Source organism: Balaenoptera musculus, chromosome 2, assembly GCF_009873245.2.
Source record: "Balaenoptera musculus isolate JJ_BM4_2016_0621 chromosome 2, mBalMus1.pri.v3, whole genome shotgun sequence".
Taxonomy (NCBI): Eukaryota; Metazoa; Chordata; class Mammalia; order Artiodactyla; family Balaenopteridae; genus Balaenoptera; species Balaenoptera musculus.
Genome location: NC_045786.1, coordinates 135,055,874 through 135,081,587, shown reverse-complemented (window position 1 = coordinate 135,081,587; position 25,714 = coordinate 135,055,874). Strand labels below are relative to the sequence as shown.

Sequence of the window (25,714 nt, the reverse complement as noted above, 5' to 3'; positions counted from 1 at the left end):
ATCTGGGGATTCTGATGTAGGATGTTTCAGGTGGGCCTGAGAGCCTGCATTTCTAAGCAATTCTTAGGTGATGTTGATGCTGCTGGTCTGTTGATCTTACTTTGAGTAGCAAGGTGATAGAGTAAATTCAGCTGATTTAAGAAGACTATTCTCTTCTACTTTTAATGAATAAATTTACAGTCTTAGGGAAGGATTTTAAAAAACATTAATTACACTTTTGTATACCAATGTGTTCTGCTAACATTGTGTGGCTTGACTTGTATTTTTTGAATATTAACTAGTTGAGAGAATGTGAACTGCAAAATTGGTAAGTCTAACTCTCATGCTTAGGAAGTTCTTGTTGACTTCGATGTATAAGTCTGCATTTTAGATGTCTGAAGTGTTTGAGAGAATCAGACATGCTGAATTTATAACTGTAGTTTGAAGCAGCAGAGGGCATAAAACTTTAGGGGAATTTGATCTTTTAAATTTTAATTAAATATTAATCAAAGAACTAGACAAAGAAAGAAACATACTTAAATAATTCATAGAGCAAACAAAAATTATAATGAAAATGGGAAAATATTAAGAATGGAATGACAACAAAATACTACATATCAGAACTTGTGGGATAAAGCTAAATCGAGAGTTATAGAAAAACTCATAGTTTTTAATACTTATGTTAGAACAGAGGAAAGGCTGAACATTAGACGTTAGAAAAAGAATAACAGGATAAATTGAGAAAGAAGAGGAAGAAAATAATAATAAACAACAATAAAGAGCATAACTTTGTGAAATAGAAAACAAAGAGAATCAACAAAGTCCCAAACTGGCTATTTGAAAAGATGTAAATTACAAATTTCAATAAAGACTGATCAAGTAAAAGATAGAGGATATATATCAATATAAGCAAAATCAGGACTGAAAAGGAAGCACAGCCAATGATGCTGCAGAGATTCTTATTTTTTTAAATTATGAGGATATTATGAACTGTTGCAAATACATTTGAAAACCTAGGAGAAATGGACAGATTCTTTAAAAAGCATATAAATCATAAAACTGACTCAAGAAAAATAGAAAACCTGAAAGGTTCTACAAGCATTAAAGAAATTGAATTTAGTAGTTAAAAAGTTGCACAGAGATTATACACCAGACTCCTTCAATTTTAACAGTTTACCAAACATGAAAGGAGTATAGAAAAAAAAGAGGACACTCCCAAACACATATCTAAATGGAAATTCCAGGTGGATTAGAGACTTCAGTGTGAAAGGCAAATCTATAAAGCTTTTAAAAGATGGACATCTTTATGGCATGAGGAACTATTTTTTAAACAAGACACTAACTGCACAAACTGTGGAGGAAAAGATGGGCAAAAAAAGTCAAAATACCATAAGGAGAAAATTAGAGATAACATTTCACACTCCCCAAGTTGGCAAAAATTTAAAAGTATGACCAAATCAAGTGTTTGCAAGAATGTGGAGGAACAGAAACTTCTATATACTGCTTGTGGGAGTGTAGATTGTTAGAACCACTTGGGAAAACAATTTGGCCTTATCTAAAAAAATTGAAGACATGCATGCCATATGACCTGGCCATTAGATATACGCACAAAGGAAAATGGTACATATGTACCAGGAAACATGTACAAGAAAATTCATAGCAGCAAAATCCATAATGGTAAAAAACCTGGAAATAATCCAAATGTTCATCCATAGAGAAAGAAATTGTGGTACTAGTCATACAACAGAATATTATACAATATTGAAAATGAATGGACACAACAACATAGATGAATGTCAGGAACACAATGTCACAGAGGAATATAAAGCATCAGGAAACTTTATACACATTCCTGTGCCTGGCACTCATCATAACGGTCCATAATCCATAAGGCCCGTTTAATCTACCCAGGCTCATATCCTTCCTCAAACCACAGTCATCGAATCAGCTAGGCACTGCCTTTTTCATAGTTGCTCCTATGTACCGATCTGTCCTCCTTCCTTGACTTCACTGGGATCGTCACCTCTCCCGGAGTAGACGCTGCTCTTCAGACTCAAGAAACCAGCCAAGGTCTCCAAGCCCCGCCAGATCTCCGACCCCACAGGAAGCCATTTGTGGCTGCTCCACGTGTCTCCTCGGAACGTCCACGGAATTTACTGTCAGGACCGTGATGTTTTGTAATGAATCGTTCTCCAGGTAAATTTCATCTAGCAGGTACACAGTGAGCTCCCCTTATATGAGCGAGCCTGTGGGAGGCGCTGCAAAGGCGCAGAGATGAACATGAAATAGTTCCCAGCCTCCAGTTCTAAAGAGTAAGCTATCAAAACCGGGTGGGAAATTAGGCAAAGCTTTGTGGTTGCTCTTGAAAGAGACATAAAGCACCAGGTGGTGAAGCGGTTTGGAATTCGCAGACCTGACTTCTAGTCCTGGGTCCATCCCACACACCAGCGGTGTGACCTGGGCCAAGTCATTTTACTTTTCTATGCTTTAGATTCCCCATCTGTAAAGGTATGGTGGTACTCCCCGCTTCGTGGGTTGTGGTGGGGACTACACCAGATGATGCAGGATCGTGTGCTGAGGGCACTGTCTGGCACATAGTAATCAGAGGGGCAAACCTATGCTTACTATGTGCCTAGTAGCAGTGAAGATGGCTAGGATTTTAACACGTGGAGATGGTGTAGGCAGGGAAAGTCGCCTCCCTTGAATAGTCCAGTTTGCTGGAGCACAGAGTTGAGGCAAGCGGAGACTGGGGAAGGGGAGTGGCTGCATCTGACAAGTGTGTACTTAATCCTGTGGAAGAGGGTATTGGGCAAGGTGACCAACAGGACCATGCTTGGCTCTAAGAAGGCCCTGTGGAGAGAGAGTAGAAGCTGGGAAACTGATTAAAACCATTGAAAATTGTACTGTTTTGGCTGTAGTACAAAAATAATAATGCCATTAATCATTGAAAATTGTAATAATATTATGTTTATATTTTGCTTCTATAGAAACATAAAAAAGTAAATAAAAATTGATATAGACTTATACTCTATAGCATTAACTGCTATCTAACTAATTCCATTAGTAGTCAAAACTTCCAATAATGTTGATAATCATTTTTATTGCTAAAATTGTATAAGCAAATATTAGAAAATGTTATCACCTAGGAAGCTGTGAGAGTGACTCAGTGCTGTCAGTGACAGACCTGGTTAGCATTTCCCTGACTCTCTTCTCTATTCTGGGAGGTAGGCAGGGGGCTGGTGGATGTTTAAAACAAGGACTTACCATGCTACTTTGAATTGGAAATGCTTTCTTGGTTTTATTTTTAAATTATCATGGCAAATAGTAATCATGTAACAAGTTATAGTTATCATCTAACAGAAACATAGGCACACTGACTTGCTTCATAGTCTTTGCAACATCTTTGAAAACCGTAATGCTCACCCAATCCACTTCAGTGCCCATGCTGGACTAGAAAGCCCCTGAAAGGGCCTCTTAGCTTTATCAGTCAAAGAAGTAGAAAAAGGATCTTCTTCCATCCCATGTACTTTACTCTGGGCCTTTGAGTCTCTTTGTGACCCTGCCAAAAATAAAAATAAGATAAAATAAATATTATGAAATTTGTTCTCTTTGTGATTTTTCTGGCAATTGACACAGAGTCCTCTAGAGTTTAGATGAGATGGGTGGCAGATTCTGTGACTGACAGATTCTTTATGCCATGAATATAGACAACGAAAATGGAAGATTTCTCTTTCATAACTAAGAAATAAAAAGCCTTTCCTCCCCTTTTCTAAATACCTGACTTTTCCTCCCAAGAATTCTCAAAATTATAGTGAAGTCTCACTCACTGAATTCACAAGTCAATAAACTTAGACAATGGATTGAATTATTCATTATGATATAACCCACTTATAAATTAATCATAAGAGAGTAAATCTTCCCATAAGAAAGCCAATGTTTTTCTTGCATTCTACTTCTGTGGACTACTAAAAATAAATCTGCTTATTTGGCTCAACTGTAAATTTGTTTCGAAAATCTGAAAGACTGAATTTTGCTAAGTACAGATCTTGCTTATTTCCATTTCCTGGGTGTTACCCAGAGAACGTACAAAGAAATATTTGTAACCTACCAGTAAATGCTAGAGAATATGCCAGGAAGTTTGCAATCATATAAGGTATGACAAAGAAAAATATCCCTTCTTAAAAATGACTTTCGAAAAGAGTTCTTACTTTTACAATGCACTGTGATGCTACAAAAATAAATAAATAAATAAATAAATAATCACCATGGTTTCCTTTCTTTAAAAGAAATAATGTATTGGTATTTCAATTTTCACCATCAAATGCCACAGCTTATAAGATAGTTCAAAATGCAATGCAATTACCTGACTTCCACAAATGCTCCTTTGAAATGGAAATAATGGGAGCTGATCACATTTCCTACTGAGGCAGGATTCCCAATGCTCTATGAATGATAGAAGACCTATTTGTTGCTCTAACTTTAAAACACACACACAGAGTACAAGAATATGGAAGTGTTATAAACCATGTACAGTCACTGAACAACAATGGGGAATATTTATTGAGGGCGTGCCGTGTGCCTGGCACTGTTCTGAGTACTTCATGTATAAGAACTTCTCTCATTTAATCATAACAACCTGATGAAGTTGGTACTATTATCATCATCTCCATTTTACAGACGAGGAAACTGAGGTGTATGCAAGAGAAGTGTTCCAGGTCACAGTTCTCTGAGACCCAGACTGCTAACTACTGTGCAGCCCCACATCCCAGAAAGCTCAGGTACAGTGACCAATGTTATTGCCAAATGCTGGCCTGGAGTGGACCTTTGACCAGAGTGGTAACCAATGTCAGTGCTGGCAGAGCAGGAAGAGCTCATTCCATCCTGCTCCTCTTTCTAGACACATGAGACTCAGAAAGGTGGAGTGAAGGAGCTGGGGCTCCATCTCCTGCTTTCCTCTCGGCCACTCTTTGCTCTACGCCGTACTTCTCTCTGCTTTTTACAAATGTGCTGATTTTATTGGCAGCTACTGTAACAGCTGTGGTTTTGGCAAAGCTAATGCAAGGGGAGCTTTACTATTAAGTCAAAGTTGCAAACTAAGGGTTTCCTAAGTTCAAGTCCCCTATGTCAGGCATTAGTTATCACAGCAGGGTCATCACAACATGACTAAGCGGCTGCCAGACCTTCTGTTTTGGAGAGTAAAATTGCATCATCAGTTTCTCTGTCCTGGATATTATTGCATTTAAGATGAGTCAAATAGTTTCCTAAGATGGTCGAAAGCATCTGATTGGCTGTACCACAATTTGGTCATTTTGTTCATCTGAACATGGCTTAGACCAAAAGAATATATCCTGTCCAATAGCTATTTCTCTCCTCTTTACCATGTGACACAGAAAGTTTCTGGAGAGTGTCGCTAAGCCACCCTCCATTCCTGCATTCAGTTAACAAGCGCTGATGACATCTCTGTTGAACATCAGGCAAGGACTGGCTTTTTACCGTATGATCCCCACTTTCACAGGATTAAATCTTCCAGGGGAGAGAGACAATCAAACCAGCAAGTACTATAAAGTGTAATCATAAGAAAGGAAAGTTGAAGGGTTTATGTGACCCTGAGGAAGGGCATCCAATTCAGAAGGAGGGGCCAGGGGTCGATGAAGTCTTCTCTGAGGAAAGACCTGAGACCTGAAGGAAGAATAAGAATTACTCAGAGTGAATGGCCTAAGGAAGGAGAGAGAAAGGTAAGACAGGTAGAGGGAATAGCATGGGAAAGGCTCTGAGGTGAGAGAGTATGGCACACCCATGGACCTGGAAGGGGTCCCCAGAGCTATTTGTATTCACTGATTTATGTGAAAAAGATTTTGTCTTTGTCCAGCTGGGGTTTGGAAATATACAGCCATAATCAAAACCAAGTTACAGGAAACGCTTGCAGGAAATGTGGTAGGAGTCCCCTCTGTTTGTATCATGTGCTGTGAGAGGTGGGGCCCTGTGTGCACAGGAAGAACCATAACATTTCAGGGCTCAAGCAGCCTCCAGCTGAGTGCAGCTTAGACACATTCCTCTCACTCTCCCTGAGTGATGACTAGCATCTCTTGCCTTAGGTGCAGCCTCTGTCAGTCTCAGAGCGGCCACAGCCTGGTCTGCCGGCCAAGGAGGGTTTCCTGCCCTGTGCATATCTGGGCAGTGGTGACAGCACTGATTGGAGTGAGAATAAGGTAACACTCAGGCAGCACTTCTGTGGAAATCTAGAGGCTGGAGGCAACAGAGTCCTGGCTCCGGTGGCAAGAGATAGAGGGTATCACTCAGTTCATGTTATTTGGGAGCTCAAGAGCTTTCTGTGAGACCCCCAAATGGGCAAAAGTAAAAGTAGATTCTCCTTTCTTTTTCAGAATAATGGAATAGGGGCATAGCACGTCTTCAGCCCTGCTGGCACCCTGCTGCTAGCAGTGGCACCATGGGCAGATGCCAGCCTAGAGGGAAACCTCCATGGATTTGTTGGATCCTATGACTGACTTGTATTTGACTACCAGCAGCAGCAAGGGACCAATGGGACTACTTTGTGGATACCTGTAAGGACCCTGGGATTCCTAGAGGGGACTGTGTAAAAGAAGGGTTTTCTATGACCAAGTAGGGAGAAAGGGTCTTGGAGCCACTGAAATTTGGGCACAAATGGGTTTACATCCCTCCTCACCAGCTGGGGAATGCGGAGATGTGAGTCACATCCAGAAGCCACCACCAGCATGGCTAAACATGATAAACTCTTGGAGATTAGAGGTGGTGTGTGGTTGAATCCTCTGTAGTAATTATTACATGTCTTCCACAAAATTAAGTTTTATAAATATTTGACAATTTAATGACTGACTGCATGTCTTTCTGTTTGATCTTTCTGGAAGGAAAACCTCGAACCACGAAGGCATGAGAATTATGGTGACACAGAATGAGGTATGCATACCCCTGGGCATGTGCTTGGAGGGAAACTCACTGGGACATTAATTTCTCTTAAATATTTTTTGGACAAAAACTAAACATTTGAACTGATCTGGTAAGTAATTTAAAACATTTTGATTAGAACAGGCATGGCTATATTAAGGAATAGCATATTAAAAAGCACATTGAATCTATTCATACTGTGTAAGTGATATGTGAAACTAAATATAAAACAAAGGTAAAACAAGTGAAAAAAGATAAAACAAGTGATTTCAAATATCAGACTTACACTAGGACACTTAGAACCTTCGCCTCCCCTCCCTCCTCCTGGGGTCTGCATCTTCACTGCCTTTGGCCAGTAGAAATACTTGAGTGGAAAAGTCTGAAAAAGCACTGGTGGAGCAGGGAAGAGGGGCCAGGAGATACAAGTTCTAACTTTCTACTTTAATCATCATCATCATCATCATCCATCTTCTCCTTATTAATAATAATAGTAGCAGCAACAAAAACAGCTAGTTTCATCAAATGCTTACTAAGTGCTAAATACATTTAAGCTCCAGTTCTACACACACACATACATCTTTTGGGGTGTATACTATCAATGTGTCATTTTATCAATTTACCAATGGGAAACTGATGCACAAACAGCTGAAGTTACATAAGGACTATGGGATGGAGCTGACTCAAATCCCTGCAGTCTGGCTTCAGACTCCACATTGAGCAATAGGACCTTAAGATGCCGACGAGCTCTGCTGCCCCCTGCTGGGGAAATAGGCTGTTGGTCCTAAGCCAAAGCAATCAGCTTTGGACTGCACCATTGGGGTAGCGGGCAAGAAAACTCAGCCTTAATGGCATGCTTTGTACTGGCGATGTCCAATGATCCCATTAGTATTTTCTTGCGGAAAGTGTGAATGTAATACAGTCAGAAATAGGGTAGAAGAGGCAGAGGCAATGAGGAAACAGTTTGAGGGGAAGCAAAGCAGGAAAAAAGAGGCAGGGGTTGATGCGGTCAGAAGTGTCCCCAATGCCCGTGAGCCCCTAGGAGAGATGACCTGGTGGCCGAGTCCCTTGAGAGCTCACACTTGCTCAATCTGCAACTGTAGCAACGTGCTCTGCTTCTCTGTTAGACCTGGCTGGGCCACCCCTGTTACGTCTCCTAGGTTTCCTCACCTCCCGTTCAGTCATCCCTCAGCACGTGAGGTCGTCTGAGGCTCTCTTCTTTTTTTCTTTTTTTAAAATTTATTTATTTATTCATTTATTTAGTTTTGGCTGTGTTGGGTCCTCATTGCTGTGCACACGAGCTTTCTCTAGTTGTGGCGAGCGGGGGCTACTCTTCGTTGCCGTGCGCGGGCTTCTCATTGCGGTGGCTTCTCTTTGTTGCGGAGAACGGGCCCTAGGCGCGTGGGCTCAGTAGTTGTGGCTCACGGGCTGTAGAGTGCAGGCTCAGTAGTTGTGGTGCACGGGCTTAGTTGCTCCGTGGCATGTGGGATCCTCCCAGACCAGGGCTCGAACCCGGGTGCCCTGCATTGGCAGGCAGATTCTTAACCACTGCGCCACCAGGGAAGTCCCGGCTCTCTTCTTTTCGGTCTGGAAACCCGACACAATACCAGTTTAGTGTAGGTCCTTGGGCAAATCACTTCTTTATGGGTCTCAGGTTTCTCTTCAGTAAGTAAGGCAGTTGTGTTTTCAAGCCAGTGTGCTACTGCCCCACTGAGGGCAGTTGGAATGTGCATATGTGCAGGGAAGGGGGCAGGTTGATTGTCACAAAGACAGAGGGAGTTCACTGGCATTTAGCACCGGGAACCAGCCATGCTAAACATCCTGCTAAGGCCATTATTACCCCTGAGGAACACTGCATGATTCAGAGTCTGATTGTTTCTTCTTATAAAAATGTAAGTAAATCCATTTTAAGTTTTGAAGTTCTGTAAAATTAGCTTCTTTAGAGTTGAATGTTAAAATGTTCAAGGGAAGTGAAAAATAGCTCATGATTTATACAGAACTTTCCAAACAGGCATTTAAACACTGGGTGATTTCTAAAGGAAACAGCTTTTCTGTGACTGGAGGATTTCTGGCATGTTTCTAATGCCTTCAAGATCTAAAGATCTAAAACCATGATCACATTAAACACAGATGTCCTGTGAGCCGGAAAGTGTTCTGCTGATAAAATTGTATGGCATAGTTTTCTAGAGTTGTGGGAAAAAAATTTTTTCTCACGCCATGGGTACCTGATTTTATTTATCTGCTAGTGAAGTCGGATGGAATGTTTGGCAGACTCAGACTGCGGCAGACTATGTTAAGGGCCCTTTCTGCAGGGCCAGCTGCAGTTGCCTTTTTTGGTCTTCCTGGATCATCTGTGAACCTATGACTTAACTTTTAGGCGTTCCTTATTGCCTATGTTATTTTTGTCATATGTGGGTACCATGTGCATTATAATTATCTTAATATTTTTTATCAACTCACTTTTTAAAATCTTGTTTGCCTCCTAAGTATTTTCTGTGAAATGATGGTTTGATAGGTGATTTATATTTTTCAAATATACTTTAAAATATATGCATAACTATTAAACATTTTTAAAATTCATCCATATATTACCTTAAATCCTCTTGAATAAGTGTAACCATAACCATAACCTATAGCAATAATAAAGAGGAGTTTTTAAAATCCAGATTCTATATAGAAAACAGGGATTAAAAGAAAATAAATAAACCTGTGTTTGTAATATGGGTATGTATAAGCTTATGATAGAGTTGACTTAAGCATGAATGTGAGTGTGTGTGTGTGTGTGTGTCTATGGGTGTGCAGTCAATTACATCTAATATTCATTGTGGCCTGATGTGACATTCTGGTATTAACTTCCAAATACTTCTTTTTTTTTTTTTTTTTTGGCCGCACCATGCAGCATGTGGGATCTTATTCTTATTTCCCCAACCAGGGATCAAACCCGCGCCTCCTGCAGTGGAAGCTCAGAGTCTTAACCACTGGACCACCAGGGAAGTCCCCCCCAAATACTTCTTAATAAGTGGTGAAATACTCAGCCGGCATCACCACAATGAATTACTATTGCTATGGCCAAAAGCAAAGAAATTTGACATGTGAGTTAGTCTATTCTGGCTTTTCTAGGGTGGATATACAATTTCTTTTAGGCTGTGGAAACCACTGAAACAGATCCTGTGGCAGAGACGAGGGAATAATTATAATGCTTGGCCATGGACTTGAAGGTGAGGAAGGAGAGAAGTGAGGACATGAGGGGGTTGAGGACAGTTAAACAGGGTTAATAGATTGTGGTCCCAGTGAAGGTGAGTACCAGAGGCCCTGCCTTTTCTGTCTGACCTGAGCGTTTCCAGGAATGGAGACATGAAGTCCAAGTTCCTTTAAGCCTCACAGTCAAACTCCTATTCTATCCACAGACCCACATTACCGGGGAGAGGTTCGCATGTGGCCAAAGACCCCTCCACCAGATAAAGTCATAAGAAGAACTTAGACCTTTCTTCTATTCTTTCAAACACATGGGTTCCTCCATCAGCTATGCCTTCTTCTTCATTACTGAATACAATAATAGCTTCACATGTAGGGAGGACCCTCAGTGAGTCAGAATTCTCCTTAAGTCAAAAGGAAGGATCCTATTTACAGGAAACTAGTGCCAGCTCATTTTCAGGTTGACACTGTCCATAGAGTTTATCGATTTCTCTAGCTTCTTGCAAGCGCCAAGGGGACGGGGATTCTCACCTGCTTTGCTGAGTCTGAGCACCAGGGTTTAGCACATAGAAGGTTCTTAATAAGCATTTGTTGAATGAATGAATGAACCTTAGCCTTTCCCAGCTTCAGTGAAAAGTGCTGCAAGACAACTGAGAAGAAAATAAGGAAGGCTGGGTCTCTGACATTTGTTGACGGAGAGGCTAGAAGCCCATGAGGGGTGGGGTCAGGAGGCTTTTCCATGGACTCTGCCACACAGGCCAGAGTGAACCCCATGATATGCACCACGACCCCCTGTGGCCCTTCTTGCAGCCCGTTTCAGAGACTTAGAACCTTAGCCCAAGACTGCAGATGCAGTTCCTCTGCCCCTGGTCTGGCAGTTCCCACTGATTTAGAGAGAAACTGTCTGATGTATACAGTTTGTCTGGCCTTCAATCTTCAATGGTCTTTGCAGTTTGAAAATTATAGTGATGCCTGGCTATTCAGTGCTCAGACTTCCAAATCCCCTCCCTTTTGCCCCAGGAGCAGCCACAGCTCAGAAACCTAACTCCCTCACCCTGTCTTTCAGGAAGTGTACCCCACTGGTAGTGCTGTCCAATTTCATTTTAGTATTTCAATTAAAGTAATTTTTAAAATGTATCTCTAAGAGCGACTTAATTTTTCTAGCCTTGTAAGATTTTCCCCATTTGAAAAAGTTTCTAAATCGTAGGAAAAAAGTCGTTTGACAGATATCAAAAGGTAGTGTGTGGATGATTGATTTAGGGTTTGGAAAATAGGTTTACCGCATGGAAATCATGGCCGGGACCCATTTCACACAAAGTTAACCCGCAGACGTGGTTCGGTGTCATCCTTAGTGTGTGTGTGCCAACCACTTCTCTAACCACACAGGGACTTTTTAAGGTTGACGACGGGAGGGCGCGTCTTAACTCATCAGCGCACACCTACTGGGCGCGGAGCATCGTAGGCCGGGATAAGTAGTTGCGCGGTCGTTAACAAGCCCCTGGGAGCCGGCGGCGCGGGTCCACGTCCTCCCCGAGCGTCGCGGGGGGCTGGGTGCCAGCAGGTGCGGGGTCAGGTGAAGCCACCGAGAGCCCGCCTGCCCGGCCCGGGAGTTGGATCAGCCGCGGCCCGCCAGGCGTCCGGAGCCCTGCTCGCCGCGGGGCCTGGGCGCGGGCAGGCGGTGAACCCCGCACTCCCCGGGCCTCGCGGGCGGGCAGCCTCCTCCCCGTCCTCGAGCCGGGCGGGCAGCTGCGCCCACGCTCGCCGCGTCTCTCGCGCACCCCCGAGCGCCAGGGGCCGCCCGGGGGATTTGTCAGCGCGCCCTATATAGCCGCAGACAGCTGCCATCTGTTATGTTTAGTAACAACCCCGCGCCGCTCCCTCTTCCGGTGAATAAGCCTGCCTCGGTCATTAAGCCAGGAAGTTATTTTTTTTAAGGATTCCCACTCCCTCTCTCAAGCAGGCTTTGCCCGTTACGCAGCGGCTGAGTCTTCAGCGTCGAATACCTCCTTTCTCCCTGCCTCCCTGCTGGGAGCAGGAGGCCGGATTCACTGCTGGCCTGGGCCTATCGGCAGGTGCTTCAATAAAAATGCTGAGAGAGCGCCTCGCTCCATGGGTTCAGTGAAGAGAAAAATCTGTGATGTGTGCACCATTTTAATGCATCACATTTCAGTTCTGCAAATGCGAAGTGTAAATTGGGTTAGAATATGATTGTGAATCAGACCAGACGTCATAATTAATTTATCACCGTGCTCCAGATACATCAGCTAAAATAATATGAATTTAAAGTAACGGTTCCTCTTGCCCTTGTGTTTGCTGGTGAACTCTTAAAGAATATATCACTGGAGAAATAAAGGAACTAAGATTCCAGTCTCTTCTTGTGTCGTCAAAGCATGAATGTAATTAAACATTCTCAACCAAGTTTCTCCCACCAACTGAAATTGAATTTGCCCACTGACACTTTATATCAGCCTATGTCCCACTCTCGTTGACACATTCTGAGCTGCTGATAAACATTGGAGATGAGCTTTTTCGTATTTCGGGCATATTTGAGATGCCTAAAGTTCCGGTCTCCCAACTGACTGATTGTTAGAATTTACTAGGACATTGTCACTCGAAGTGTGGTCTGGGAAGCAACCGCACAGCATCACTTTCAAGATCACTAGAAATGCAGAATCTCAGGCCCCACCGCAGACCTATGGAATGGGAATCTAAATTTCTAGCAAGACCTCCGCATTAAAGTTTGAGAAGAACTGCTCTTTTTTAAAACCACAAATACCTTTGCCCAAACGTCTATATGTGTTTAGTAAGCAGCAGAGGTGATTCTTATAAGTTGAGTAGTTAGGTTTGGAGGTCACTGGTCTCTAAGGCCTAAGGTTCAGGTGACTTTTATGCTCGTGACATCAGCCACATTTTTGAATCAGTAAAACTGTTTAAAAGTTTGGTGCAGGTGGGTTTATCTGTTTGGTTGTCCGTGAATTACAGATGCAAGAAGGTTTATGAATTATTTGGTTAAATAACAGCACATTTATTGCTCCATTAGGGAAGCTCAAAACTGGGAAGGTGGATTTTCTCCTAGTATAACTGGCTCATTCACTCCCAGACTGAGTGTAGGCATGAGAGAATCTTTTGCTTGGCCATTAAAGCTGCTCCCTTCCCCCACACCCTATTCAAATGGTCTGACTTTATTTATAGCAGTACCTTTCATTCAGAAGAACACAAAAGTCCTTTATGCTGATGCTCGGCACTGTTTAGGGCTGTGTTAGAGGACTAGGTCTAGTTCTGGACTTCACAATAATAGAGGGATGTGGAGACCTTGGCAAAGTTTCAGAAGAAATTCCTAAAGCTTATTTTTACAATTCAAAGTGAATCTTCAAATTGTTCGGCATTATCTAGATAATGGCCATCTGTCCATTGACATAAACAACATGAAATGAGCCTTCACTGCAGCTTGAGAGATTTTCAGTTTTAGAGAGACAAATATTGTAGGAATGCGTTAGAGAAAAGAATGTCTCCGGACCGCAAGTTCTCAACCTTGGTTACACATTGCAATCAGCTGGGGAGGTTTAAAAAAAATCCCAATGCCAATTATGTTGGGATCCTTTGGGCGGGACCCAGGCATCGGTATTTATTAAAGCTCCCCAGGTGATTCTGATGTGCAGCCGAGGATGAAAACTGCTTCTCCAACTGTAGTGTGCATTGGCACCATCTGGGGATTTTGTTAAACTGCAGATTCTGATTCAATAGGTCTGGGGTCAGCCCAGCTCTTCTGCGATTCTAGCAAGTGCTCAGGTAATGTCCAAGCTTGGTCCATGTGCCAGGCTTTGAGTAGCAAGAGGCTAGAGGCCTTTGAAATTAGACTAAACTCTCTCCCAGGAAGAGTCCATGCTCTTATTTTTAGGCCATCTCAGAGTCCCTATGGCTTTATGATATTTGTCAACATGCAAAAGTGATAAGTTCAAGTATTATATAAACTGATGAAAGGAAAACCAATATCAAGAACACTGCTTTGGATGAAAATCTTTAACAATGATCAGTATCTCCTTGAATGGAAAAGTAACAACAGAACTTAAAGGACGGAAATGTTCCCAGCTTTCCTGGACAGCATCACCATCCCTCTTCTCATGCTACGATTTCCTCAAGATGGCTTTGGTAGTAGCAGAGTTGTCATAATGGTATCTGGTTGAGTACAGGGGCAGCTGGGGTGCTGGCTTTGCTGTATCTGTGCTGGTAACATCTGGTCCAAAGTAGAGCCATCTCAGAACCTAGAGGTTTCTCTGAGTTCTGGGCATAGGATACCCAGCCATTTTGTCAAGAGATCCTATTCAACTGTCAACAATGATGGGGCCAGTAAGTAGAGCTAAATTTTAAATTTTAAAAATGTAAACACGTCCAAGTGATATTAATAGCTAACCTAAATGACAGGGCTTTACAAGTACTATCTCATTTAGTCCTCTCAACAACCCCTATTTACAAATAAGACAACAGAGCTTGGAGAAGAGCAGACACTTGCCTGAGGCCACACGACTCAAAAGCAGCAGAGACAATATTGGAACCCACTTCTGCTTGACTCCAGAACCCTCCACATTGAGTTCATCCATGATAACAGATCTAGCTTGCTGTTTGGAATTTTCTATTGGATATTTCTGCCACTATAAGCAGTGTGTTCATGTTTTCCCTAGGCTGTGGACTAAATATTTTTTAAAAGCAGCCTTTTAATTTTTTAATTAGCCTGGTTCCCCAAAGATAAAGCTCTTTAAAGGTCAGATGTTAATTTAATCCTCTTTGGGTTATTGCTGAAAAAGATCAGCCGAATTGACCTTGACAAAAACCGCCTCAGAGGCCTGGGGACAGACAGGCTCTTCGATATCAGTGAACACAGACAACTGCTGTTACGGGAAGGGGCATTTTCTTTGCCTTTGATAGCAGGCAGATTTGTTTTTCTTGACAAGACCCTGAGTAAAAAGACTTAATATCCATCTTCAATGTGAATCGAATCGTGTCCTACTGACATTAGATCCTCAGCCCTGGGGAACACCGGGCTGGCCGCTGAGGGGCTGCGTTAGGCCGACTCAATGACCATGAGAAGAAACGGAGCGTGACAGGAGCCGAATCACATCGCCAGAAAGGGCGGGCTCATCACACGCTCACTGGCCTGCCTCCACCACAGAGCCTAACCAAGGACAAAGTAAAGGCCCACAGTTCAGATGACACTTTCCTAAGGACAGTCAGAGTTTCCAAGATATCAACCTAAAACGCAGATTTTGCCTGAGAAGAACAAAAATCTGTCAGCTTTGCGTCAACATGGTAGCAAACAACTTTATACGTGACCAACACAACAAAGTATTACTGTCCTGGGCCTGGGCCAGGATAAAGATGGGGGCCTGTCGCCCACCCCTGGGCCTGCCACCTCCCCCGCACGGCTGGAATGGGGACCGCGATGAGCACCCTCAGCTGAGTGGATGCGTGGCCCCAGCTGGGCCAATCAGAGTCCTTCCCTGGAATTTTTTTAAAAATTTATTTATTTTATTTATTTGTGTCTGCGTTGGGTCTTCGTTGCTGCACATGGGCTTTCTCTAGTTGCGACGAGCGGGGGCTACTCTTCGTTGTGGTGCGTGGGCTTCTTGTTACGGTGGCTTCTCTTGTTGCGGAGCACGGGCTCTAGGCACACAGGCTTCAGCAGTTGTAGCACACGGGCTCAGTAGTTGTGGCACACGGGCTTAGTTGTTCCGCATGGCGTGTGGGATCTGCCCAGACCAGGGCTCGAACCCGTGTCCCCTGCATTGGCAGGCGGATTCTTAACCACTGTGCCACCAGGGAAGTCCCATTCCCTGGAATTTTTAAAAGTGGTTGCAGAGAAAGGAATCTCTGCCCTCCTAGTGACAGTGGAGGAGGGATTGAGACTTAGGAACTGTCAGCAGCCGCTTTGCCTCCCACAGGGAGGAATCTGGTCTGCCCAGCACAGAGGATAAGAAAGGCCCAGGAGAGGCGGGTAGAGTGCTCCTGTGGCCCAGCTGCCTTCCTAACCAGCCATAGTTTAATTGTTCAACCATAGTTGCCTAACCTAGTTTGGTTAAGTTTCTATCACTTGCCACCAAGAAAGTCCTGACTCATGCAGGGGAAGTGTGTGAAATGTGATGTTAGCCTTCCTCTTCATTTTCAGTGTCTGCTCCTCTAAAATAGACAAGCAGTACCTTCCTGCAGGGGATACTGGTTTTTTTTCCCATTCCAAAACCAGCCGGCTGATGGCTCCTTCCCCAAGGATCTGGCCCCCAGCTTTCTTCCATGTGGCTTTAAGAAAAAGGAGAATTTCAAACTTTCTCCTTTGGGGGAAACCTGCATTATTTTTTTAAGAATGGAAAAAGGGATGCATTTCAGCTCAATAAGCTGATGACTGTAGGTACTTTAGGAGAGAGCAAGCCTTCCAGCTGTTGCTCCCATGACATCAGTGTTGACCCTAGAGGTTTAGTAATGGAAAGGGATGGGCATTTGTGGAATGTGCCTGACAATGTGTGAGGCACCCTTTACAAAATACCCTTTTTCATGAATCCTCACAATCACAGATAAGAACTCCTAGTCCATTTTGTACTGTAGCTGAGAAATATTATGATTTTAACTATTTTCTAATCTTTTACCCATATCCTTTCTCTTACCATTCAGATATCCGTGGGGACTTTCTAAATGCCTTCCGCCTAGGGTGGGATCAGTATCCTAGAAGAAAGAGGGAAATTCTTGGTATTTGAGTTCAATGGTAGATTTTTTAAATCTATAGTAGATTTATCTGACTTTTAAATGTAAGAGCCAGGCACTTGAATAATTTTTCTCTTTTTAATTCTAAAAGCTTGTTTCTCGATACTAAGGGCCAAAGACAAGAGGACCTAGAGTCCAGACTTTAATCTATAAACTCAGAGTCAGCAAGTTACAGCCTGCAGGGGTAAAGCTTTTGTAAATCAAGTTTTATTGGAACACAGTCACTCCCATTTGTTTATGTATTGTCCATAGCTACTTTTGCACTAGAATAGCAGAGGTGAATGGTTGCAACAGAGACTGTGTGGACTGCTAAGCCTAAAATATTTACTCTCTGGCCCTTTTTGGAAAGTTTGCTGACCTCTGCATAAACCATAGAAAAGAGGAAGAACACAAGAAGAAGTGGTGTCTTCTCCCCCAAAAAGAGATAAGGGTTTGACTTGCAGGAGGAAGGAAGAAATTGAAGGATGGGTGACTAGAGCTTAGAGCCTTCTGGGCTCTGGAGAATGGGCACAGAGCCTACCATCCTGAGCCAAGTCCAAAAGGGGGAGAGATAAAAACCACAGATCATCTTGGAGGAAATTGGAGATCTGGGAACCTTTGCCGGAGGGTGGCCACATGAGGGGTCTTGGGGCAGCCTCAACACAGAGTGGTCTACAGAAGCATCTGGAAGTTTCCTACATGCCCTAAAAAGGGCTGGAGGTGACTGAGAGGGCTGGTAGGCTGGATGAAGCCTCTCAGTTTTGATGTGGGAATGCTGTCAACAAATGGAACATACATGTTGGAGATCCCAGCAGGACAAAAGCATCAGCAGAGACAAAGCCAATATCCAAATGCCATCAAGGTCAGAGGCTGTCACATGTCCTGGATGCTCCACTCTGAATGTCAGGATAATTTTTGGAGCCCCTATTTCACCCTTGGAACTCAGACTACTCCTGGAGAGGAGATGATAGAGAATGGAGTCTTTGTCTAAGTGGTTTCCAAAAAGTGCTGAGTGGGCTGTCTGGAGGGTTTATGTTTACCTCATTGCTAACAGTATCTTTTAGCTCATCCTTCAGAAGTTCTGACCCAGTGAAGTGTCATCAGTAGGGCAATAATACTAACTCATCTCACTCTTGACACTCTAGCTGCTGTTGTCTGTATTGCACTTGTGGTATTTGGTTGCAGTACATCTCTACATACACGACCCCAGGGATATCTTGGGAGAGGGACAGATCAAGATTGTGAGGGTTGTGGAGGGTATATAGGGGTGGAGTGTATGGTCAGGGCATCAAGATGGCAGTTCTCTTGCTCTCTGTACATCCCCTGCTTGACTAGTCCCTGCTTCACTTATATCCTACTCACCTGACTGACCTTCCCTCTTAATTATAGAGCCTAATCAGTAACTGCCTGTGTGTTTGCCCCTGGCCCCAGCTAGTGATTGTTCTAAGTGTTAGACGAGAAAGGCTCCACCATGCTAGGTTATCAAAGAGAAACATCTGCCCCAGTGAGAATCGTTAACCCAAGTTGCTGTGAGGGAGGTGCTCCTCTGCTGGTTTCCCTGGTAACTGATGAGCCAACCTGATGTCAATTCCCCCTATAAATGGTAAGCTTCTACTCCACTACCCTCCCCTCACCAGTAATGCCATGTCCTGCGTGCTGTCTGCCATACTCAGTCGGGTGTTGTTCCAGGACTTGGCTTCACACTTGTAAGTTTCCCTATCCAATAAACCACTGATGTCTCTGTCACCGTCTCCAGGCACTTTCTTCAGTCTCTCGGCTGGACAATTACAAGGCTTGCAGGTCTGTGAGGCGCAGCCCAATACTGCTGTAATGGAAATGTTCTATATCTGCACTGTCAAGCGTGGTTGCTACTCACCACACGCACTTGAACTATGGCTGTGCAACTGAAGAATTGAACTTTTAATTTTATTTCACCTTTATTAAATTTATAATTTAAATAGCCACAGTACAGTTCTAAGAGATTAAATTATTTCCAGGTATCAAATGTACTAATACCACTTTAAAATTAAAAGGAGTAACTGAAGAAGCCCATTTTGAGGGTTAGTGGACATGGTGACCTCTGTTTTCTAGTCCCTTCCATCTTTTCTCTGGAGTAAATTCCTGGAGTGTTCCTGGCAGATTCTCCCACGTAATACAGATCAGAGAACCCAGATGAAGAAGCAAAACACAGTTTGACATGAGGATGCCCTAAGAGCTTTTATTTTGATCCTCACAGGCCATCTGGTGCTGGTATAGGAAGATGGACAAAGAGATCTGAGATGAGGAAAAACACAGATCAAAAAAGAAACCCAAGGTAAGGAGCAAAGGGTGGAAGGACAGGGTTGGGGCGGGAGGTGATATAACCTCCCCAGCTGCCTGGCTTCCCACTCCCTGGCCCTCGCAGACCCGTCCTGATCAGCCTCCCACACCCAGCTGTAACTCGTCTGCCCTCATCCCTTCTTTCCTCCCCGTCCGAGCCTATAATTACTGACACTGGGTGCACGGCTTCCACTAATCTCCTGTGACTTCATCATTCTCCGAGCTATGAGGGGTAATTTGCCAACCTCCATGGAAGCTTCTTTTTAAAAGCAGGATACGCTGGGTATAATGTTACATCACTAAGAATCCTTAGACAATAGAAAAGGAAATGGAATTTACCCAGGGAACAAAGGAGTCTGCAGCTCACTTTTCTTTAGCCCTAGATAGCCATGTGGAATTGACTGCAGGGCTTTGGGGTACAAAGGCTGTGCCCAGAAGGGGGAAGTGTCTTGTTGCAGGAGAAGTTTCTGGGATTGGTAGCCCCAAGTGGGGCATTTGCTCCAGTGCGAAACTGAGATTAAGGCAAGGAAAGAAAAGGCTGTGGTTCATGCACTCAGCAGATTGCCTGTGGGGGGACCACAGAGTGGTTAGGAGCCTTGACTTGAAGGCAGACTTCCTGGGTTCATTCCCTGGCTTAACCAGTTAGTAGTAGGGCACCTGCACAGGTCAGGCTCCTTCTCTAAGCCTCAGTTTTTCATCTGAGCAATAGGATGATTACCATGCCTATGTGATGGTATTATTTTGAGGATTTAAGTGAGATGCTGCAGGGGAAGCGCTTAGGGTAGTACCTGGCTCGGGGCAGGCATACAGTGTCAGCCATTAGGTGGTGCTGGTCTGATTGGCTTTGCCTGGCCCTCTGTGAAATTGTTGTGGGAGAGAGTAGCCATGTTCTTTGGGGCATATCCTTCTAAAACTGTCCTGTTCTGTATCTTGAAGGAGGGAATGATGCATCTGAAGCTGGTTTTATGCATCTCTTGTTTCTCCTTGTATGGAGGCTTGTATGGCCTCCATACAAGTCTCTTTCCTTAGGAAGGTGGCTGAAAAAGATTACTCCCTCCTTTCACATCTTCACATGGTCACAGGGCTGGGATAATGAGGTACAAATCCCAAGGGTCCCCGGCGGGTTCTCTGGTCTTTTCAAGACCAATGCATTTTCCAAAGAGTCAATTCTGGAGGATTCAACAATCCCATTTTATTCATTTATTTTTATCGAAAAATAGTTGATTTACAATATTAGTTTCAGGTGTACAGCATAGTGATTCAGTATTTTTACAGCTTATACTCAATTAAAAGTTATTACAAGATAATGGCTCTAATTCCCTGTGCTATACAATATATCCTTGTTGCTTATCTATTTTATACAGAGTAGTTTGGATCTGTTATTCCCAGGCCTCTAATTGGCTCTTCCCCCTTCTCTCTCCCCTTTGGTAACCACGAGTTTGTTTTCTATGGCTGTGAGTCTTTTTTTTTTTTTTTTTTTTTTTAACATCTTTATTGAAGTATAATTGCCTTACAATGGTGTGTTAGCTTCTGCTTTATAACAAAGTTAATCAGTTATACATATACAATATGTTCCCATATCTCTTCCCTCTTGCGTCACCCTCCCCATCCCACCCCTCTAGGTGGTCACAAAGCACAGAGCTGATCTCCCTGTGCTATGCGGCTGCTTCCCACTAGCTATATATTTTACATTTGGTAGTGTATATATGTCCATGACACTCTCTCACCCTGTCACATCTCACCCCACCCCCTCCCCATATCCTCAAGTCCATTCTCTAGTAGGTCTGTGTCTTTATTCCCGTCTTGCCACTAGGTTCTTCATGGCTTTTTTTTTCCTTAGATTCCGTATATATGTGTTAGCATACTGTATTTGTTTTTCTCTTTCGGCTGTGAGTCTTAATAATCCTATTTGAGAACTCAGGTCTCCCTGCCACCCAACCCCACCCACCCCTCTGTGGCCTATGTTGACTTTGAGGAGTTTGTGGGAATGCCAGTTCCCTGGCCATGTTCCTTCTTCTGAGAGGGACTTAGGAAGGATGTAGCTGGTCAAGGACTCAGGAACAAAATGGAGTGGTGGTGTGGGGCCTCTGGGAGAAGAGAATGAGAGGGAGCATCAGACCCCTGCCCTCGGATGAAAAGGGTGATGATCAGCCACAACCCGTCTCCCCTAACTAGCCTATGAGACTTCACCTAAGCCCCTGGCAACAGATGAAAGCACTACCTACCCTCCACTTAAAAAAGCAACAATCATGGTCTACAAATTAGAAATTAGACCAAATTTAGTCATACAGATACAACCCATTCATAGCCCTTGAAAAGTCCCCCTGGCAGGGAGGGGCGGTCACTGCGGACGGCCTTTGCCCCTCTTCCCTTGCTCCTAGTTCCATCCGGGCAAGACCACAGTGCTGGCTTTTGTGCTCCCAAAGGCTGAGAGCCTGACGGAATACATTTCAAAGGTGATTTTTCAAAAGTCTTGCTTATGTGGTGATCTTGAGGTTCTGTGGTGGAAATATTATTTGGCCAATTTGAACTTAAAACCCGAATGGACTTTCCAAGCAGTGTCTGCTTTAAAATGGTACATAAACTATTCCTTGTTATCCATTCAATTCGGCTCACCCTGACCTGGGAAGCATATACCTGAGGCCGAGGGCTCACCCTGCCTGCATAGCAGTGGGTGGGAGCCCCCATGTGAACCTTCCTCCTGCCATGGGGACCATGAGGCTGGCTGTTAAGGCCGGGGACACCCAGGGAAACAGCCACTTGCTGTTCAGGAGGAACCTCCAGCTAACCACTGTGGTTTATGGCTTTGAAGAAGTTGAAGGTGCCACAAAGAACATAGCAAGAGAAGTTCTTCTGAAGCTACACATTCCAAGACAGACATTGGAGCTATGCCCATGAAAGGGTGGTGTCAGCTGACTTGCTGACAAGCCAGGGATAATGAGGTGATTGGAGAGCTGAGAGCACTCAAATCTTCCTCAAGTCCCAGGTGAGACTCCCGTTAGCCCAGCCAAAGTACTCACCTGGGCTCAGGGCAGCCCTGGGGGAAGAGTTAGCAGCTGTTTGAATGACAGTGGCAGCCTCTGTGGACGCTGCCCCTGCCCTTCTCTCTTCCATTTGCAAAAGCAGCTGCACCTCCACAGACTGGCTATGCCTGCTCCCTATCCTTTCTTGGCCCAGCAGAACTGGGTGGGACATAAGACTATGCGTGGGAGGCTTCAGTATAGGGCTTTATCTGCTGTTTCCATAGTAACAACTATCACTTACTGAGCTCTCATTAGGGAGAAGACCCTAATTAAGCAATTGATCTGCATGCTTGACTGAGGGCAGAACTAAAATTCAGCATCAGGTGGACACTGTCACTCTTCACTCCCCTACTCCTCATAACCATGTGCAACATCAGAATGTCAGGAATCAAGTCTTTTCCACATCTTTATCTCTTACACAGATTAGCTCAGGGGCTTGCTTATACTGTTGAAAATGTTAAGTAAAATCCTCCACTAACGTGCCGGATATGATCTGAGTCCCTGCCACACTTGCAGATGATCTTGACTTACCCACATGACCTTGCCACCCTTGGTCAGAGGTTGGCACCTGAATCTAAGGCAGCTATCCCACAGCCCAACAAGACTCTTGAGAATGGCCAGCCAATCAGGTTCTCTCTCTTGGGGAATTTGGATTACAGGTCTGTGGAGGGACTTCATCAGTTGGTAGCAGCAAAGTTGTAGAAACAAGTAGAGTCACAAATGTGGTGGAATCTTGAAAGTAAACAGCAGTGACTGCCTGTGAGTAAGAGGCTGGAGCTCTTCTGTTCTTGAGTGATGTAACCCTGAGGCTTTATTTGTCTACCGTAAATTACATGCTATATTTAGGAGCATGTTTACTCTTCTGTAACCATAATCCAAATGTATAAATACTCTTAAGAGTTTGGGAACATAAACTAAAATGAAAAACAGCTGAACAGATAGTCTCTTTGCTGAGCCCGTTGTTTTGAAATTCGGGACAAAACCAAACACTCCACCGCCTGCACCTTTCATCTCCCTCCCCTTCCTCACCCAATTCCATGGTCTCATGTGGTTGACGGGAGTGGGATCTCTGGCCATGCAGGCTGCTACACCTAGACCAGAGGCCACTGCTTTGTTCCCCAGAGGGGCTGTGGGTTGAGAAACCAAGCTATTTGGATAAGTTGTGTGTCTGGCCAGGGAGGAGCATTCCCAGGTTGCAGTAGATACAGCATGGGGTCTACTGTTTCCCTGTTGTGCCAAACAATATATGCCGTCTAATGTATAAATGCTTTTGTCGCTTCCTAGGTATTTAATTTTTTCCAAATGTGCATTTTTTTGGTATCATTATAGTTTACTTGTTTTCAGATAATTGGGAATTGAGTATGCTCAGTAAATCTACATATATCCATATAAAATGCAAACATGTTTACATGACAGGCATTGTCAACAAATGTGACATGATAACCAACAATGACTATATTCTAGAAAATAAAGGCTTGGGTTCAGCTAGTAACATGACCAGCTAACAACGTAACATGATTTTTGTAGTAATACAAAATCTTTTTCCCTAAATAATTGTGGATTTGAGGAGATCCAACCTGGATACAGTTAGAAGAAATAAAATGTCGTGGAGTTTCTGTTAGGATATTTTTATATAAATGTTGCCCAGAAGATAGAGTGGTTCCTGAAAATTCTGATCACCGGTTGGTGCATCTGGGTAGGACTTTAAAGTGTGGGGTTGTCAGGAAACAAGGGATTTCAGAGTCCAGTCAAGATGGAGTATCAGGGACCAGATTTTTCCTTCTATATGAAGCAGTGATGGTTTTTGGGACATTGGACAATCAGGCAGCAAAGCACAGGGATCCCTGAGAGAAGGGAAATGTAAAACATGAGCCCTGTGAATGCTCCAGCTTCCTGTCTGGGGAGAGACAGTGGTGCAGGGAAGGGGAACGAGATGGTGCCCGGTGACCCCCCCCTGTGTTGAGCAGACAGAGTTGGGAGTCCAGGGAAACCAAGGTCACTAGAATTCTCAGGAGAAAGTCTCTGAGAAAACTGAAGAGGAAAAGAGCTCTAGAGATCTGCAGAGGTTCCTGCAAGTCTTTAGTTGAGTTCAAATCAGCAGCACATACCTGTTAGGAAACTATGTGAGGTCAGGGACAGAAACCACCCAGCACTGAATGTTCAGTAACACAGTTTATGTGACTTCAGTTTGGGAAATTTAAAAAGTATCATCTGGAGGAGGGGTGCTGGGTGGGGAGATACATACCCAGGTGTTTGCAGTGGAAGTGGGAAACCTGTAGGTTATGGTCCAGCTGTGCCGCACCAAGGTGAGCAGGAGCAGGGAACAGCTCCTAAATATAGTAGCTGAGATACGTGGAGGTGGAGACTGGTGGAGACAAATGGTAGAGTAGAAGGACTTGAGCTCAACTCCTCTCATGAAAACACCAAAATCACAACTAACTGCTGAACAACCATCGACAAAAACAAACAAACAAAAAACAGGAATCTACCAAAAAAGATATTCCACCTCCAAAGACAAAGAAGAAGACACAACTAGATGATAGGAGGGGCACATTCATGATATAATCAAATCCCATACCTGCCAGGTGGGTGACCCACAAACTGGAAAATAATTATATCGCAGAGGTTCTCTCACAGGAGGGAGAGTTCTGAGCCACACGTCAGGCTCCCCAGCCTGGGGGTCTGGCATTGGGAAAAGGAGCCCCAAGAGCATTTGGCTTTGAAGGCCAGAGGGGCTTGAGTGCAAGAGCTCCACAGGGCTGAGGGAAACAGAGACTCCACTCTTGGAGGGCACACACAAGTTTTCACATGCACTAGGACCCAGGGCAAAGCAGTGACTTCATAGGAGCCTGGGCCAGACCTACCTGCGTTTCTTGAAGGGCCGCCTGAAGAAGGCGGGGGTCGACTGTGGCTCACTGTGGGGGCAAGGAACTGGTGGCAGAGGCCCTAGGGAATGTTCATTGGTGTGAGCTCTCCCGGAGGTCGCCATTTTGGCACCAAGACCTGGCCCCAACCAACAACTTGCAGGCTCCAGTACTGGGACACCTCAGGCCAACAACCAACAGGGTGGGAACACAGCCCCACCCATCAGTAGACAGGCTGCCTAAAGTCATAATGAGCACACAGTTGCCTCTAAACACACCCCTTGATATGGCCCTACCACCAGAAGGACAAGATCCAGCTCCACCCACCAGAGCGCAGGCACCAGTCCCTGCCACCAGGAAGCCTATACAAGCCCCTGGACCAACCTCACCCACAAGGGACAGACACCAGAAGCAAGAGGAACTACAAACTGGCAGCCTTACAAACACAGAAAGTTAGACAAAATGAGATGGCAGAAAAATATCTTCCAGATGAAGGAGCAAGATAAAACCCCAGAAGAACAACTAAGTGAAGTGCAGATAGGCAATCTGCCTGAAAAAGAATTCAGAGTAATGATAGTAAAGATGATCCAAAATTTTGGAAACAGAATGGAGGCACAGACCGAGAAGATACAAGAAATGTTTAACAAAGAGCTAGAAGAATTAAAGAACAAACAGAGATGAACAATA

The 25,714-nt window shown here is 44.1% G+C and overlaps 1 long non-coding RNA gene across 1 annotated transcript; it reads left to right on the top strand.

Annotated features, from left to right (window-relative positions):
• The first annotated feature begins 5,372 nt into the window (after window positions 1-5,372).
• On the top strand, window positions 5,373-19,138 carry LOC118889732. Its single transcript, XR_005018608.1, has 3 exons — window positions 5,373-5,714; window positions 6,867-6,915; window positions 19,058-19,138. It is a non-coding gene; the product is annotated as an uncharacterized LOC118889732 (long non-coding RNA).
• Window positions 19,139-25,714: the final 6,576 nt, after the last annotated feature.